Raw genomic sequence first — 19546 nt, 5'->3', positions numbered from 1 at the left:
ACAATACAGTGCCACTGACACGGCCCCCTACCAAAACCTGCGGGCTCTCCTTCACTGCAGCCGAGGTGAGTAAAACATTTAAACGTGTTAACCCTCGCAAGGCTGCAGGCCCAGACGGCATTCCCAGCCGCGTCCTCAGAGCATGCGCAGACCAGCTGGCTGGTGTGTTTACGGACATATTCAATCAATCCTTATCCCAGTCTGCTGTTCCCACATGCTTCAAGAGGGCCACCATTGTTCCTGTTCCCAAGAAAGCTAAGGTAACTGAGCTAAACGACTACCGCCCCGTAGCACTCACTTCCGTCATCATGAAGTGCTTTGAGAGACTAGTCAAGGACCATATCACCTCCACCCTACCGGACACCCTAGACCCACTCCAATTTGCTTACCGACCCAATAGGTCCACAGACGACGCAATCGCAACCACACTGCACACTGCCCTAACCCATCTGGACAAGAGGAATACCCATGTGAGAATGCTGTTCATCGATTACAGCTCAGCATTTAACACCATAGTACCCTCCAAACTCGTCATCAAGCTCGAGACCCTGGGTCTCGACCCCGCCCTGTGCAACTGGGTCCTGGACTTCCTGACGGGCCGCCCCCAGGTGGTGAGGGTAGGTAACAACATCTCCACCCCGCTGATCCTCAACACTGGGGCCCCACAAGGGTGCGTTCTGAGCCCTCTCCTGTACTCCCTGTTCACCCACGACTGCGTGGCCATGCACGCCTCCAACTCAATCATCAAGTTTGCGGATGACACTACAGTGGTAGGCTTGATCACCAACAACGACGAGACGGCCTACAGGGAGGAGGTGAGGGCCCTCGGAGTGTGGTGTCAGGAAAATAACCTCATACTCAACGTCAACAAAACAAAGGAGATGATTGTGGACTTCAGGAAACAGCAGAGGGAGCACCCCCCTATCCACATCGACGGGTCAGTAGTGGAGAAGGTGGAAAGTTTTAAGTTCCTCGGTGTACACATCACGGACAAACTGAACTGGTCCACCCACACAGACAGCGTTGTGAAGAAGGCGCAGCAGCGCCTCTTCAACCTCAGGAGGCTGAAGAAATTCGGCTTGTCACCAAAAGCACTCACAAACTTCTACAGATGCACAATCGAGAGCATCCTGTCGGGCTGTATCACCGCCTGGTACGGCAACTGCTCCGCCCACAACCGTAAGGCTCTCCAGAGGGTAGTGAGGTCTGCAGAACGCATCACCAGGGGCAAACTACCTGCCCTCCAGGACACCTACACCACCCGATGTCACAGGAAGGCCATAAAGATCATCAAGGACAACAACCACCCAAGCCACTGCCTGTTCACCCCGCTATCATCCAGAAGGCGAGGTCAGTACAGGTGCATCAAAGCAGGGACCGAGAGACTGAAAAACAGCTTCTATCTCAAGGCCATCAGACTGTTAAACAGCCACCACTAACATTTAGCGGCCGCTGCCAACATACTGACTCAACTCCAGCCACTTTAAAAATGGGAATTGATGGAAATTATGTAAAAATGTACCACTAGCCACTTTAAGCAATGCCACTTAATACAATGTTTACATACCCTACATTACCCATCTCATATGTATATATACTGTACTCTATATCATCTACTGCATCTTGCCATCTTTATGCAATACATGTACCACTAGCCACTTTAAACTATGCCACTTTATGTTTACATACCCTACAGTACTCATCTCATATGTATATACCGTACTCTATACCATCTACTGCATCTGCCATGCCGTTCTGTACCACCACTCATTCATATATCTTTATGTACATATTCTTTATCCCTTACACTTGTGTGTGTGTGTAAGGTAGTAGTTGTGGAATTGTTAGGTTAGATTACTGTTGGTTATTACTGCATTGTCGGAACTAGAAGCACAAGCATTTCGCTACACTCGCATTAACATCTGCTAACCATGTGTATGTGACTAATAAAATTTGATTTGATTTGATTTGAGCTTGCAGCTAGCGCAGCTAGCGCCACTGCCACGAAGCTAGCACCAGTTAGCAAACACAATTCTACAATTCACAACCTCTCTTTCGCCATCGCCATCCGGCTTGGATTCTCTGTCGACACGACCACGTCTGGTCTGCAGACGAATACCCCATCCGCTGTGCCCTCAACCGGCCTCCGTCTGAGCAGACCCCCTCCGTCTGAGCAGACCACCCCCCGGGCTACTAACTTTAAACGCCGCGTGCTAGCTTAGTGGAGGCCTCCCTGCTCCATCTACGGCTGCCCCCTGGACACTATGATCCCTTGGCTACATAGCTGATGCCTGCTTGACTGTCCATTAATTCACGGTACTCCATTCTGTTTATTTGTGTTTTATCTGTCGGCTCTGTGCTTTAACTCAGGATCTGTGTGTAGTTAATCCGACCCTCTCTGCCTAGTCGTCGCCATTTTTACCTGTTGTTGCTGTGTTAGTGGACTAGCTGCTGTTATCTTACCTGTTGTTTTAGCTAGCTCTCCCAATCAAGACCTGCAATCACTTTATGCCTTATTGTATGTCTCTCTCAAATATCAATATGCCTTGCATACTGTTGTTCAGGCTAGTTATCATTATCATTGTTTTGGTTTGCAATGGACCCCGTAGTTCCACTCTCCGTACCTCTGATACCTCCTTTGTCCCACCCCCCACACATGCGGTGACCTCACCCATTGAGACCAGCATGTCCAGAGATACAACCTCTCTTATCATCACCCAGTGCCTGGGCTTGCCTCCGCTGTACCCGTGCCCCACCATACCCCTGTCTGCACATTATGCCCAGAATCTATTCTACCACGCCCATAAATCTGCTCCTTTTATTCTTTGTCCCCAACGCTCTAGGCGACCAGTTTTGATAGCCTTTAGCCGCACCCTCATCCTACTACTCCTCTGTTCCTCGGGTGATGTGGAGGTAAACCCAGGCCCTGCATGTCCCCAGTCACCCTCATTTGTTGACTTCTGTGATCGAAAAAGCCTTGGCCTCATGCATGTCAACATCAGAAGCCTCCTCCCTAAGTTTGCCTTACTCACCGCTTTAGCACACTCTGCCAACCCTGATGTCCTTGCCGTGTCCGAATCCTGGCTTAGGAAGGCCACCAAAAATTCTGGGATTTCCATACCCAACTATAACACTTTCCGTCAAGATAGAACTGCCAAAGGGGGAGGAGTTGCAATCTACTGCAGAGATAGCCTGCAAAGTTCTGTCATACTTTCCAGGTCTATGCCCAAACAGTTCGAACTTCTAATTTTAAAAATTAATCTCTCCAGAAATAAGTCTCTCACTGTTGCCGCCTGCTACCGACCCCCCTCAGCTCCCAGCTGTGCCCTGGACACCATCTGTGAATTGATCGCTCCCCATCTAGCTTCAGAGTTTGTTCTGTTAGGTGACCTAAACTGGGATATGCTTAACACCCCGGCAGTCCTACAATCCAAGCTTGATGCCCTCAATCTCACACAAATCATCAAGGAACCCACCAGGTACAACCCTAAATCCGTAAACATGGGCACCCTAATAGACATTATCCTGACCAACCTGCCCTCCAAATACACCTCTGCTGTCTTCAATCAAGATCTCAGCGATCACTGCCTCATTGCCTGTATCCGCCACGGGTCCGCGGTCAAACGACCACCCCTCATCACTGTCAAACGCTCCCTAAAACACTTCTGCGAGCTGGCCTTTCTAATCGACCTGGCCCGTGTACCCTGGAAGGATATTGACCTCATCCCGTCAGTTGAGGATGCCTGGTCATTCTTTAAAAGTTACTTCCTCACCATATTAGACAAGCATGCTCCGTTCAAAAAATGCAGAACCAAGAACAGATATAGCCCTTGGTTCACTCCAGACCTGACTGCCCTCGACCAGCACAAAAACATCCTGTGGCGAACTGCAATAGCATCGAAGAGCCCCCGCGATATGCAACTGTTCAGGGAAGTCAGGAACCAATACACGCAGTCAGTCAGGAAAGCAAAGGCCAGCTTTTTCAAGCAGAAATTTGCATCCTGTAGCTCTAACTCCAAAAAGTTATGGGATACTGTAAAGTCCATGGAAAACAAGAGCACCTCCTCCCAGCTGCCCACTGCACTGAGGCTAGGTAACACGGTCACCACTGATAAGTCCGTGATAATCGAAAACTTCAACAAACATTTCTCAATGGCTGGCCATGCCTTCCTCCTGGCGACTCCAACCTTGGCCAACAGCCCCGCCCCCCCCACTGCTACTCGCCCAAGCCTCCCCAGCTTCTCCTTTACCCATATCCAGATAGCAGATGTTCTGAAAGAGCTGGAAAACCTGGACCCATACAAATCAGCTGGGCTTGACAATCTGGACCCCCTATTTCTGAAACTGTCCGCCGCCATTGTCGCACCCCCTATTACCAGCCTGTTCAACCTCTCCTTCGTATCATCTGAGATCCCCAAGGATTGGAAAGCTGCCGCGGTCATCCCCCTCTTCAAAGGGGGAGACACCCTGGACCCAAACTGTTACAGACCTATATCCATCCTGCCCTGCCTATCTAAGGTCTTCGAAAGCCAAGTCAACAAACAGATCACTGACCATCTCGAATCCCACCGTACCTTCTCCGCTGTGCAATCCGGTTTCCGAGCCGGTCACGGGTGCACCTCAGCCACGCTCAAGGTACTAAACGATATCATAACCGCCATCGATAAAAGACATTACTGTGCAGCCGTCTTCATCGACCTGGCCAAGGCTTTCGACTCTGTCAATCACCATATTCTTATCGGCAGACTCAGTAGCCTCGGTTTTTCTAATGACTGCCTTGCCTGGTTCACCAACTACTTTGCAGACAGAGTTCAGTGTGTCAAATCGGAGGGCATGTTGTCCGGTCCTCTGGCAGTCTCTATGGGGGTACCACAGGGTTCAATTCTCGGGCCGACTCTTTTCTCTGTATACATCAATGATGTTGCTCTTGCTGCGGGCGATTCCCTGATCCACCTCTACGCAGACGACACCATTCTATATACTTCCGGCCCTTCCTTGGACACTGTGCTATCTAACCTCCAAACGAGCTTCAATGCCATACAACACTCCTTCCGTGGCCTCCAACTGCTCTTAAACGCTAGTAAAACCAAATGCATGCTTTTCAACCGGTCGCTGCCTGCACCCGCACGCCCGACTAGCATCACCACCCTGGACGGTTCCGACCTAGAATATGTGGACATCTATAAGTACCTAGGTGTCTGGCTAGACTGCAAACTCTCCTTCCAGACTCATATCAAACATCTCCAATCCAAAATCAAATCAAGAATCGGCTTTCTATTCCGCAACAAAGCCTCCTTCACTCACGCCGCCAAACTTACCCTAGTAAAACTGACTATCCTACCGATCCTCGACTTCGGCGATGTCATCTACAAAATAGCTTCCAATACTCTACTCAGCAAACTGGATGCAGTTTATCACAGTGCCATTCGTTTTGTTACTAAAGCACCTTATACGACCCACCACTGCGACCTGTATGCCCTAGTCGGCTGGCCCTCGCTACATGTTCGTCGTCAGACCCACTGGCTCCAGGTCATCTACAAGGCTATGCTAGGTAAAGTGCCGCCTTATCTCAGTTCACTGGTCACGATGGCTACACCCACCCGCAGCACGCGCTCCAGCAGGTGTATCTCACTGATCATCCCTAAAGCCAAAACCTCATTTGGACGCCTTTCCTTCCAGTTCTCTGCTGCCTGCGACTGGAACGAATTGCAAAAATCTCTGAAGTTGGAGACTTTTATCTCCCTCAACAACTTTAAAAATCTGCTATCCGAGCAGCTAACCGATCGCTGCAGCTGTACATAGTCCATCTGTAAACTACCCACCCAATTTACCTACCTCACCCCCCATACTGCTTTTATTTATTTACTTTTCTGCTCTTTTGCACACCAGTATCTCTTCTTGCACATGATCATCTGATGATTTATCACTCCAGTGTTAATCTGCTAAATTGTAATTATTCGATTTATTGCCTACCTCATGCCTTTTGCACACATTGTATATAGATTCTCTTTTTTTTCTACCATGTTATTGACTTGTTTATTGTTTACTCCATGTGTAACTCTGTGTTGTCTGTTCACACTGCTATGCTTTATCTTGGCCAGGTCGCAGTTGCAAATGAGAACTTGTTCTCAACTAGCCTACCTGGTTAAATAAAGGTGAAATAAAAAATAAAAAAATAAAATTCATATCCAACTGATAAACCCTCAATCCCAGGCTTCTTTACCACTCAAAGCACTCACCTGATGAATCAAACCACTAATTTGATCCTCAAATTACCTCCCAACCTTCTTTGTCTCTGTCTGGATCACCTCAGGCACAAAGGCAGAACACTCCACCTAGTGGCCACTTGGATTAAAGCACAGACATAAAAGAGCATCATGGTCATGTTTGTTCCAGTTTTTTATTTATTTATATTTTTTAAATTATTTGTATTTAACCTTTATTTAACTAGGCAAGTCAGTTAAGAACAAATTCTTATGTACAATGACTGTCTACGAAAAGGCAAAAGGCCTCCTGCGGGGAGAGGGGCCTGGGATAAATTTTTAAAAATAGAATATAAATATCAGACAAAACATACATCACAACAAGAGAGACACAACACTACATAAAGACAACAAAATAACAGCAAAACATGACAGCACAGCATGGTAGCAACACAACATGACAACAACATGGTAGCAACACAACATGGTAGCAGCACAAAAACATGGTACATTATTGGGCAAAGTCATCAGCACAAAGGTCAAACTGATAAAACTGAGATAAAACTGTCAGTTTGAGTGTTTGTTGCAGCTCGTTCCAGTCGCTAGCTGCAGCGAACTGAAAAGAGGAGCGACCTAGGGATGTGTGTGCTTTGGGGACCTTTAACAGAATTTGACTGGCAGAACGGGTGTTGTATGTGGAGGATGAGGGCTGCAGTAGATATCTCAGATACGGGTGAGTGAGGCATAAGAGGGTTTTATAAATAAGCATCAACCAGTGGGTCTTGCGACGGGTATACAGAGATGACCAGTTTACAGAAGAGTATAGAGTGCAGCGATGTGTCCTATAAGGAGCATTGGTGGCAAATATGATGGCCGAATGGTAAAGAACATCTAGCCGCTTGAGAGCACCTTTACCTGCCGATCGATAAATTATGTCTCCGTAATCAGCATGGGTAGGATGGTCATCTTAATCAGGGTTAGTTTGTCAGCTTGGGTGAAAGAGGAGCGGTTACGATAAAGGAAACCAAGTTTAGATGTAACTTTAGCCTGCAGCTTTGATATGTGCTGAGAGAAGGACAGTGCACCGTCTAGCCATACTCCCAAGTACTTGTATTAGGTGATTACGTCAAGCTCTAAACCCTCAGAGGTAGTAATAACACCTGTGGGAAGAGGGGCATTCTTCTTACCAAACCACATGACCTTTGTTTGGAGGTGTTCAGAACAAGGTTAAGGGTAGAGAAAGCTTGTTGGACACTAAGAAAGCTTTGTTGTAGAGCATTTAACACAAAATCCGGGGTGGGGCCAGTTGAGTATAAGACTGTATCATCTGCATATAAATGGATGAGAGAGCTTCCTACTGCCTGAGCTATGTTGTTGATGCAAATTGAGAAGAGCGTGGGGCCTAGGATTGAGCCTTGTGGTACTCCCTTGTTAACAGGCAGTGGCTGAGAACGCAGATTTTCTGACTTTATACACTGCACTCTTTGAGAGAGGTAGTCAGTAAACCAGGCCAAAGACCCCTCAGAGACACCAATACTCCTTAGCCGGCCCACAAGAATGGAATGCTCTACCGTATCAAAAGCTTTGGCCAAGTCAATACAAATAGCAGCACAATATTGCTTAGAATCAAGGGCAATGGTGACATCATTGAGGACCGTTAAGGTTGCAGTGACACATCCATAACCTGAGCGGGAACCAGATTGCATACCCAAGAGAATACTACAGTGTCACGACCGTTATATGACGAATGAGTGGACCAAGGCGCAGCGTGAAAGAAAGCCATCTTCTTTTAATGAAGAAAAACAAACACTTACTAAACGAACAAAAAACAAACGATCGTGAAGCTAAAACGAACTAAGTGCACACATGCAACATAGAACATAGACAATTACCCACAATCACCTAAAGCCTATGGCTGCATTAAATATGGCTCCCAATCAGAGACAACAATAAACAGCTGTCTCTGATTGAGAACCAAACCAGGCAACCATAGACTTTCCTAAACCTCTCTACTGAACACAACCCCATACACTATACAAAACCCCCTAAACAATACACACACCCTAAACTAGACAAAACACACAAACATCCCATGTCACACCCTGACCTAACTAAACTAATAAAGAAAATCAATATAACAGAGGCCAGGGTGTGACATACAGAAAGTCAGTCAGTTGATTTTTAACAAGTTTTTCCAACACGTTTGATAAACAGGGTGCTAGCGTCCCACCTAGCTCAAAGAGGTTTTTAAACATCTCCAATCCAAAATTAAATCTAGAATCTGCTTCCTATTTCACAACAAAATCTCCTTCACTCACGCTGCCAAAGATACCCTCGTAAAACTGACCATCCTACCGATCCTCAACTTCGGCGATGTCATTTACAAAATAGCCTCCAACACTCTACTCAGCAAACTGGATGCAGTCTATCACATTGCCATCCGTTTTGTCACCAAAGCCCCATCTACCACCCACCACTGCGACCTGTATGCTCTTGTCGGTTGGCCCCCGCTACATATTCGTCTCCAGACCCACTGGCTCCAGGTCATCTATAAGTCTTTGCTAGGTAAAGCTCTGCCTTATCTCAGCTCACTGGTCACCATAACAACACCCACCCGTAGCACACGCTCCAGCAGGTATATCTCTCTGGTCATCCCCAAAGCCAACACCACCTTTAGCCGCCTTTCCTTCCAGTTCTCTGCTGCCAATGACTGGAGCGAATTGCAAAAATCGCTGAAGTTGGAGACTTATATCTCCCTCACTAACTTTAAGCATCAGCTATCTGAGCAACTTACCGATCTCTGCAGCTTTACACAGCCCATCTGTAAATAGCCCATCCAACTACCTACCTCATCCCCATATTGTTTTTATTTACTTTTTTTGCTCTTTTACACACTGTCACGCCCTGGCCATAGAGAGGCTTTTATTCTCTATTTTGGTTAGGCCAGGGTGTGACTAGGGTGGGCATTCTAGTTTCTTTATTTCTATGTTTTCTATTTCTTTGTTTTTGGCCGAGTGTGGTTCCCAATCAGAGGCAGCTGTCTATCGTTGTCTCTGATTGGGAATCATACTTAGGCAGCCTTTTCCCCACCTGTGTTTTGTGGGTAGTTATTTTCTGTTAGTCTCTGTTACCTGACAGAACTGTTCACTTTCGTTGTGTTACTTTGTTCGAGTGTTTTTTGATAATAAATAAAATCATGAACACTTTTCACGCTGCGCTTTGGTCCACTCATTCCGACGACAGGCGTTACACACACCAGTATTTCTACTTACACATCATCATCTGCACATCTATCACTCCAGTGTAAATTTGCTAAATTGTAATTACTTTGCTACTATGGCCTATTTATTTCCTTATCTACTCACGCCATTTGCACACACTGTATATAGACCTTTTGTTCTATTGTGTTATTGACTGTACATTTGTTTATTCCATGTGTAACTGTGTTGTTGTTTGTGTCGCACTGCTTTGCTTTATCTTGGCCAGGTCGCAGTTGTAAATGAGAACTTGTTCTCAACTGGCCTTCCTGGTTAAATAAAGGTGAAATAAAAAAAATTGTCACACAGCTGTCATCAATACTGGGCGGGTAGTCTCCTCTGATTGGTCCATGCTCAGTATGCAACACCACGCCGAGGCATAGGTCCAGGTGTTTAGAAAGGCACTGAAAATCCTTATTTTTCCTACAAATTAAGTTCTCAAATCGAGCCTTCTCCATTCTAGGAAATCACTGACCCTTCATGGGCTAAGGGAGCCTATATGCACAGCATAGGTTAAACCAAAACTGACAGCCTGACTTCAAGTCAGTACACATGCAACCTCAAACTTAGCACTACACAGCAGCACTGAAAACCTCTATCACACTACTTTTAACAGAGCAAAACCAGTAACAGCCTGCCTCCCTGCATTCGAACAACCATGGGATGCTGAAGAAGGTCCCAGCGAGTGTCACAACAGCACTGAGGAAGGGGGGCAGCCCCATCAGGCGACATTGTCTCTGAGGTTACAGACAACAACTGTCCCTCTCTCACCATATCTCTTTCCTCAGCAGCATTCGGCAGGAAAATGTAGTTATTTTTCTGGGGATTGTAGTACTCATGCTCCTGGGTGTTCAGAGATGACATGAGTTAGCAACTGACTGCATTAGAGTGCTAACACAAACGGGTATAAGACAATACAATAGGCATACAGTAGATTTATTATTTTAGTGAAATCAACAACTAATATTTTGCCGTTGTTGTGGAAGCAGCAAGTGGTGATTGGATGGTCCAGCTGCTCTGAGGTCTTTAACTTGGTGCGGGCATCTTTGTCCCAGAAGCTGAAGCGTCTGTCAGGTCCCAAAGTGGACATTGTACCGTGGACAGGGTGGAAGGAGATAGCATTCACCTGAGAGAGTGAGGTAGAGGCGGAGAAACAGGGGGGAGCAAGAGAGGGGGGGGGGGGGTTAAGAGAGAGAGAGAGAGAAAGATATAGAAAATATGGTAGGGAGAGAGATCAATGCTACGTTGTTTAGTTTGAGACTAATTGACAACTACTCATGTAAAGAAAGGCACCATTGCATTACTGAATAAAGACAAGGCAACATACAGTATATACAGCAGGTCTCGCCAACCCTGTTCCTGGAGAGCTACCGTCCTGTAGGTTTTCGGTCCAACCGTAATCTAGCACACCTGATTCTAATAATTACCTGGTTGATAAACTGAATCAGGTTAGTTACAAATGGGGTTGGAGTGAAAACCTACAGGAGGGTAGCTCTCCAGTAACAGGGTCGTGGGGTAGCAGTGTTGGTGCCATTGGACCTGTGACACTTAAATAAAGTTGTCCTTGGCTCTGCAACAAAAAGCCCATAGACAGGTACATCACAATTCAATAATCTTACTGGGACTTTGAATTCCAAAACTTGAGCCTTCTATGTGGTCACACAGGTTTGGGGGGTTAATGTAGTTGATAGCCATGCGACCCCCAGTGCAAAGCCTGTGTAAAGCCCGCTTGTCCTTAAATATTTCCACACAGCGATGCTGTAGAGAAAGTTCAACAAGGGCATTCAGAGGACATTCATGAAGAACCGAGGCTGCAAATGATGTTAAGATGAACATTATACAGAGAGAGAGAGAAACAATACGTGATTAAGAGAAAATGAAAGGGAAGGCCTCTCTCTGCTATGGCCAGCACTGCTATGGGGTACACCACATATGCACACTAGCTTCTCTCTGGTATCTGTAGAGACATTATGGGATTGGGGGAGCATGTGTCCTAGAACTGAGGGGGGGACAAAGAGATGAGGGAAGGAGGTCATCACATCTAACATCCTCCTTTTGTAATTAGAACCAATGACTTCGAAAGTGCATTTTATAACATTCTGAGAGATGACGATTCTCAAATGTTTAGAATGACGGTCTTCAGTGTTTTGTCCCAGCTGCCCGTCATAATACAGCTGTAGTTAAGAGTTTTTATCCAGTGCCATCGTGCTAGGAGGTAAACGTGGGTTTTCATCAAGATAATTTTATCATCATCCTTATGTTATTAGTCTGTTAGGGCAATGTGGTTGAAAAGAGAGAGGAGGTTGTTACCTGTGCAACCTGGTTTCTGTTCAGGTCCCACATCTTAGCTGTGTTGTCCGACAAAACTTTGCTTCCATCCTGTTTAAACAGAAAAGTGTATAATCAGACCCTGGAATCCAGGTATTTTATATTCCCATTTCCAATACACCGACATAGCATTGTTTCTCATTGCTCATCCAGCATCTTAAATGTATTGTAGTTTTAAGGCAGTAGCTGTGTGAACAATAGTATATTCATAATTCTCTGTGCTTGCAGTTCTACTGTGTTATGCCAGGCTTACATCACTCCAGCAAATGTCCAGTACATTGCTTAACATTGACATATGCCAAACTAGCTACATTCTCCATATTGATAACATTGTAATTGTCAAAAAACGGATTTGTTGTCATCTTTTTGTTGAAAAGGTAAAAGATCAGTGGTGAAACGTCACAACTTGGCAACTCAGGTAACAACAGTTTCCCACTAATAATTCCGACTTGGAGGGTCGTTCAAGTGAAATTTCCCACTGGGAACTAGCAGCTTGCGATAACTCTGATAGCATGTGAACGTGGCAAAAAAGCCGCGGGGAAACATGTTGCATTATAATATTAATTGAAGCACATTACTTCCCTTTTGATCTTGATTCACATGTGAAATGGGCAAGCTAGAGCAAGTTTATCGCCTCAGTTTCTCTTTAGATGTGCACCTTGAGAGTTTTGTATTCTGTGATCACATGCTGAGAAAAGTTGTTATTCTATGTTACTTCTGTAAAAGTATGTTGTGGGTGTGCAGGCTTCCCAAAACCCACCCATATCAGTAATATTACTGAAATTATAGTCATATTAAATTGAAATTAATAGAATGTAATCCTCAACACAACACCATGTTAGTAGTGTCAGGTAATTTGGGGAAATTCTGAAAACATTAAAAACCAAGTAGTCTACACTGTCAGTCAGATTTCCAATCAGAAGTTTGTATCATTGCATGCAGTTTCCATTTTAAATTATAAGAAATAATATTGATAATTTGATAGTATGGGGGCATTGCAAAACAAAATTATTTAAATTTCTATGAAAAATACAACATGCAAAACCTTACATCATTTGTCTGTGACAGTTGAAGTTGAGTACTGGCACAGGTGGGTTTTGACTACATGGGATGCAGCTAATGTCAGAAGTGTCTTTTCGTAGCAGGTTAGCATCGTTAGGTTAAGGTTCAGAAAAGCTAAAATACAAAAATTCTCCCAGACATGACTCGGACAGGCAACTTTTGATGTCACTTTGACTTAGCTGCATCCCTTCTAACCATGACCACACAGGTGACACATTTCCATAGCATGGCTATTAGCCATCCATCTATTGTTGTGAAATATATCTATATGGGGTCAGGTAAATTAGTTAAATCATAGGGTGTCAGGTAAAATCTTCCTAGTGTAGATACGTAAGAAAGGTGTTCACCGTAGCTGGTGCTAGCGCTTTTGATTCAGTAACGTTACTTGTTAGTATTATCAAATAGACCATGGAAGATTATCAATTGGACAGAAGTCCGTCATCTCAACTCCTCCATCCTCCTCCGTGACCCAGAAACCGTTAAGTGGTTGAGGGATTGAGGAGAGTGTCAATTCGTTAGTAGGTGAACAAAGAAGTCTGCTCCCCTCCTCGATTACCTACTTCGACAGAGGATGCACAAGGGTAAACTCACACGGAAGTGTTTTAAAATCCGCCACACCCCCTTTGACTCAGCTGTTTTCTCTAAGAAAAAAGCATGCACACAGTTAAATACAATATGCTACTTATCCTTTTATCTATAAAATGTCTTGCACAACTAGCTACATTTGTTTTTATCACTTTACACATTTATTCTGAGATTCCACCCCTCAGGGATTCTTAAAAGACAAGACAATCTCAACTATTGTTTCACAAATATTTTGAAGTACATACATTTTTTCTTCAGACAATGCAACTAACTCGTTAGCATTTTGGCATGTTTTTCTAGATTCAGAACATAAAACAACATTTATAAAACAAACATCTAGCATAGCAGATACTTCAATAATTTAACCATATTTTGCAGAAGATTGATTTAAATATTTTTTCGTAATATTAACAACAACAAAAAATATTTTATGGGGGTTAGCATCAGTGACAGAGTTGACAACAGATAGGCCTACTCAAAAACAAACATATTTTAGCCTCTAAAAATACATGTTCAATACAAACATTTGTCAAATATAGAGAATTATTCATTTGAAAATCCCCAATAAAAACATAACCATTCAATCTAATCTTTCAGCACTCTGACGGAGTTGACGTTAGACAAAAATCTGACGGAGTTGACGTTAGACAAAAATCTGACGGAGTTGACGTTAGACAAAAATCTGACGGAGTTGACGTTAGACAAAAATCTGACGGAGTTGACGTTAGACAAAAATCTGACGGAGTTGACGTTAGACAAAAATCTGACGGAGTTGACGTTAGACAAAAATCTGACGGAGTTGACGTTAGACAAAAATCTGACGGAGTTGATGTTTTATGGAGTTGCCACATTTTTCTTCTTCATTCAAGTGGTATACACAGTAGCAATTTAGTTTTTCCTCAGTTGCTTTAATAAGACTTTAAAACCTAATTAAATAAACATATTTGACAATTCATATTCTATCTTAATCTATCAGGGAGCTGGAGTTTACAGTTTATGGTTGTGACCATGGTGATATATTGTTTATTTAAATCTATCAAAAGTAAAGGACTTTACAGACCATGAAGAAGAGGTCCTTATGGTATAGCTGACCCTTATGGTATAGCTGAATTGGCCAAATCTCCGGACAATTTTTTTAGGAATCACAGTTTTAATATAAATATTCTTTAAAGTCAGAGGGCTATTGCAACAATCTACATAAGATCCTTTTTCAGTTACTATAAATATTGGCAGTTTCTAGAATTTGAAACACTTTTTTGGAGAGTTTGAAATTAGGATCCTTTACTCTAGCGAGTAATTACTCACGCTTTCCCCGGCGTGGTTTTGGGTCGAACACTGGAATCAGTTTAAATGCCCTGGGTGGTACGAACAAAGGATCCGCTTCGGGGAAGTCATATTCCTGGTCGTAATGCTGGTAGTGCTGGTGAGTTACCGCCTCGCTGATATCCAATAGATCTTCCCGGCTGTATGTAATAACACATAACATTTTCTGAGCTAACAATGTAAGAAATAATACATTAAAAAAACGAAATATGGCAAAGTTTCATAAGAACTAGAAGCGAGGCAGCACTCTCTGTCGACATCATCTTTTCAATTATTTTAAATTCTAGCTGACGTTGAGGTCACCTCGCCACCTGATGACAGCATCAGCTGCATGGCTTTCATTCCGCCCACCATGCCAGGAAACTTCCACATTCAAGGATCCTGGGCCAATGACGTGAGTGATTGTCACTATAAGTTGAATCAGGTTGGAAGTAGTCCTGGTTTGGAACAACAGTATGCACATCACATCTATAGCTCTCCAGAACCACGGTTGGTAACTGCTGTCTTAATTGCTCTCTGTGTGCCCTAACCAAAGGTGCAGTGCTGGGAGGTGCAGGACAATGTGCAGACCATCCCTAATACCCTGACTACACCGCTCGCGTCACGTGCGTGAGCGTTGCAAAATAAATATATATTTTATTCAATTATTGCACCCACACTGCTCGCGCACGCCAACGAGCGTCTGCGTTGCCAAGGAAGTTAGAAGTTATTCCTATTTCTGACGCAGATCGCGCTGCAAGTCCTGCCTCTCCAATCTCCTCATTGGTTTATAGAAGCAGGTACCCACGTGCCATCTCCTCATTGGTTATACCCACGTGGGTGATTGAAAGACAAACTGTTTTGCCGGTTGTCGAGGTAATACTATGAAAGTGTAGATGCCAATCACCATGTAAGTTCAAAGATGGAAAAGCCTGGAAGGAGGAGAGATGACTAGAAACGATTCGGTTGACCCTTTTATGTGTGGATTAATTGTCAGAATAGAGGACCTTGTGCATTTCAGGTAAAATTACAACTCAATGTTTATATCCCAGGACAAATTAGCTAGCAACAGAAAGCTAGCTAAATAGGACAAATTAGCTAGCAAGTGCAAGCGAACTAGCTAAATTGCCATACATGTTTAATGCTTTTTGACCTGTCCCCAAATTAATGTCATTGGTTCAGAGTTTGTTTTGATATTTTAACCTGCATGTTTGGTGTAGGGGGACAAAATAAATGTATGCACGATAGCGCGCGAAGGCGCATGCACGCAGCCGGTTTGGGTTTCGTGGCCCAGCAGATGCACACTGGTCATGTGCTAACTAACTTTATTATTAGCCATTTTAGCTAGCTTATCAAGCTAACTACAATCTTACTGGTTGAAGAATTGTTCCCGACTTCAAAGGCAAATGAACACATTCATGTCGGACTTACGACTTCCCACTTCCCAGTTTCCCATTTCCCACAAGCACATGAAGCAACCCTTTGTCTTGAGGTATCACCCTCCTCAGCATTAATGGCATTGATCAAGCAATGGTGTCACAACTTTCAATTACCTGCTTTGTTAGATGGCTTCATATTCTGATAGATGAATGACAAAGAGGACAGAAGCAACCAATAGAAAGACACCCACCTTTCTAGATCCAGAACACCATATAAACCAGCACCAACCAGCCTTGTAATCTTCACATTCATTGCAGAGACAGAGACAGACACAGACCCGGAGGATGTCAACTTTTAAGTATCATATTGCAGCAAGGTACAATGGCAGCAGCATAACATTCCAATTGCAAGTACCATATTTTATTTCATTTATTTTTCTTATTTTATCCTGTTGACACTTCCGTGAGTAATTCCTCTGTTGTTGAGGTTAGGTTGACATACCAAATTGTTCCAAACAAATCTACAAAAATGTAACTAGGTAAATATTACACAACAGGTAAACATGTTTGTCAACCTCTACACAAAACCAAAGTTCATGTTCTTAATTGCTAGTAAGAGTTTCTGTTTTAGAATCTGCAGCTGGCTGAAAGGTGTTGCAGTAATACAACTCATTATATGCTCAAACGGTTCCCCATGATGATGCAGAGACTTTGGCGCAGTGGATCTCCAACATGGGAAAAGATGCCTCTTGGTCTCTGGGTAGACATTCAATATTGGGCTCTGAGAATTCTACAGAGGACTGCTTTTATGTAGTTGACTCAGGATGTAGTTTATGACCTGGTGCCATCCCAACATGCACAGGTAAGCCTCGATTGGATATACACTATCGGTCAAAAGTTTTAGAACACTTATTCCTTCAAGGGTTTTTCTTTATTTATACTATTTTCTACATTGTAAAATAATAGTGAAGACACTACTAAAGGACAACAATAATAAGAAGAGACTTGCTTGGGCCAAGAAGCACGAGCAATGGACATTAGACCGGTGTAAATTTGTTCTTTGGTCTGGAGTCTAAATTGGAGATTTTTGGTTCCAACCACAGTGTCTTTGTGAGACGGATGATCTCTTCATGCGTATTTCCCACTGTAAAGCATGGAGGAGGTGTTATGGTGTGGTTTGCTTTGCTGGTGACACTGTCTGTGATTTATTTAGAATTCAAGGCACATTTAACCAGCATGGCTATCACAGCATTATGCAGCGATACGCCATCCCATCTGATTTGCGCTTAGTGGGACAATCATTTATTTTTCAAAAGGACAATGACCCAACACACCTCCAGGCTGTATAAGGGCTATTCTACCAAGAAGGAGAGTGATGGAGTGCTGCATCAGATTACCTGGCCTCCACAATCCCCCGACCTCAACCAAATTGAGATGATTTGGGATGAGTCTGACCCGCAGAGTGAAGAAAAAGCAGCCAACAAGTGCTCAGCATATGTGGGAACTCCTTCAATACTGTTGGAAAAGCATTCCAGGTGAAGCTGGTTGAGAGAATGCCAAGCGTGTGCAAAGCTGTCATCAAGGCAAAGGATGGCTACTTTGAAGAATCTCAAATATAAAATATATTTTGATTTGTTTAACACATTTTTGGTTACTACATGATTCCCTATTTGTTATTTCATAGTTCTAATGTCTTCACTATTATTCTACAATGTAGAAAATAGTAAAAATAAAGAAAAATACTTTTTGACTGGGAGTGTATTTTTGCTGATTTGTGTGTGCTAATACTCAATGATGTGACCCATAAGTCTATGGTGTGACCATGCCTTGAGGAACACACTATTGCCCGATTCACACTATTAGGTCAAACTGAGACAAGCTAGGGTGAGTTGTACTGGGCTGGTCTGGTATTTATCAAATCAAATCTTATTTGTCACTTGGGCCGAATACAACACCTTACCGTGAAATGTTTACTTACAGGCCTTAACCAACAATGCAGTTTTAAGAAAAATAACAGTTAAGAAAATATTTACTAAATAAACTAAAGTAAAAAGATAGTAACACAATAAAATAACAATAATGAGGCTATATACAGGGGGTACCGGTAGTGAGTCAATGTGCGGGGGTACAGGTTAGTCTTGGTAATTGAGGTAATATGTACATGTAGGTAGGGGTGAAGGGACTATGCATAGGTAATAAACAGCCAATAGCAGCAGCGTAAAAAAAATTGTGGCCAATGCAAATAGGCTGGGTAGTCATTTGATTAACTGTTCAGCAGTCTTATGGTTTGGGGGTAGAAGCTGTTAAGAAGCCTTTTGAACCGAGACTTGGCGATCCGGTACCGTTTGCCATGTGGTAGCAGAGAAAACAATCTATTACTAGGGTGGCTGGAGTCTTTGACAATTTTTAGGGCCTTCCTCTGACACCGCCTAGTATATCAAATCAAATCAAAATGTATTTGTCACATGTTCTGAATAAAACAGGTGTAGACATTACAGTGAAATGCTTACTTAAAAGCCCTAAACCAACAATGCAGTTTTAAGAAATACCTAAAAAAAAGTAAGAAATAAGAATAACAAGTAATTAAAGAGCAGCAGTAAATAACAATAGCGGGGCTATATACAGGGGGTACCGGTACAGAGGTCCTGGATGGCAGGAAGCTTGGCCCGAGTGGTGTACTGGGCGGTACTCACTACCGTCTGTAGAGCCTTGCTGTCGGATGCAGAGCAGTTTCCATATCAGCGGTGATGCAACCAGTCAGGATGCTCTCGATGGTGCAGCTGTATAACTTTATGAGGATCTGAGAACCCATGCCAAATATTTTCCGTATCCTGTGGGGGAATAGGCGTTGTTGTGCCCTCTTCACGACTGTCTTGATGTGTTTGGATGAAGTGGTCACCAGGGAACTTGAAGCTCTCAACCTGCTCCACTACATCCCCGTCGATGTGAATAGGGTCGTTTTCCTGTAGTCCACGATCATCTCCTTTTGTCTTGATCACGTTAAGGGAGAGGTTGTTGTCCTGGCACCACACTGCCAGGTCTCTAGCCTCCTCCCTATTGGCTGTCTCATTGTTGTCGGTGATCAGGCCTACCACCGCTGTATCGTCGGCAAACATAACGATGGTGTTAGAGTCGTGCTGTTGCCTTCCCTTACCACCATAGCAGCCCATCAGGAAAACCAGGATCCAGTTGCAGAGGGAGGTGTTTAGTCCCTGGGTCCTTAGCTTAGGGATGAGCGTTGAGGGCACTATGGTGTTGAACGCTGAGCTTAGTCAATGAATAGCATTCTCAAGTATGTGTTTCTTTTGTCCAGGTGGGAAAGGGCAGTGTGGAGTGCAATAGAAATTGCGTCATCTGTGGATCTGGTGGCGCGGTATGCGAATTCGAGAGGGTCTGGGATGATGGTGTTGATGTGAGCTATGACCAGCCT

General features: G+C 43.8%; 1 pseudogene; it reads right to left on the bottom strand.

The window, feature by feature from the left end:
- Positions 1-7860: 7860 nt before the first annotated feature.
- Positions 7861-12077, bottom strand: LOC139540665 (mRNA export factor-like; annotated as a pseudogene).
- Between the last annotated feature and the right edge of the window lie 7469 nt (positions 12078-19546).

This window comes from Salvelinus alpinus, chromosome 2, assembly GCF_045679555.1.
Source record: "Salvelinus alpinus chromosome 2, SLU_Salpinus.1, whole genome shotgun sequence".
Lineage (NCBI taxonomy): Eukaryota > Metazoa > Chordata > Actinopteri > Salmoniformes > Salmonidae > Salvelinus > Salvelinus alpinus.
The sequence above is the reverse complement of the archived record's forward strand: the minus strand, read 5'-3'. Positions and strand labels throughout refer to the sequence as shown.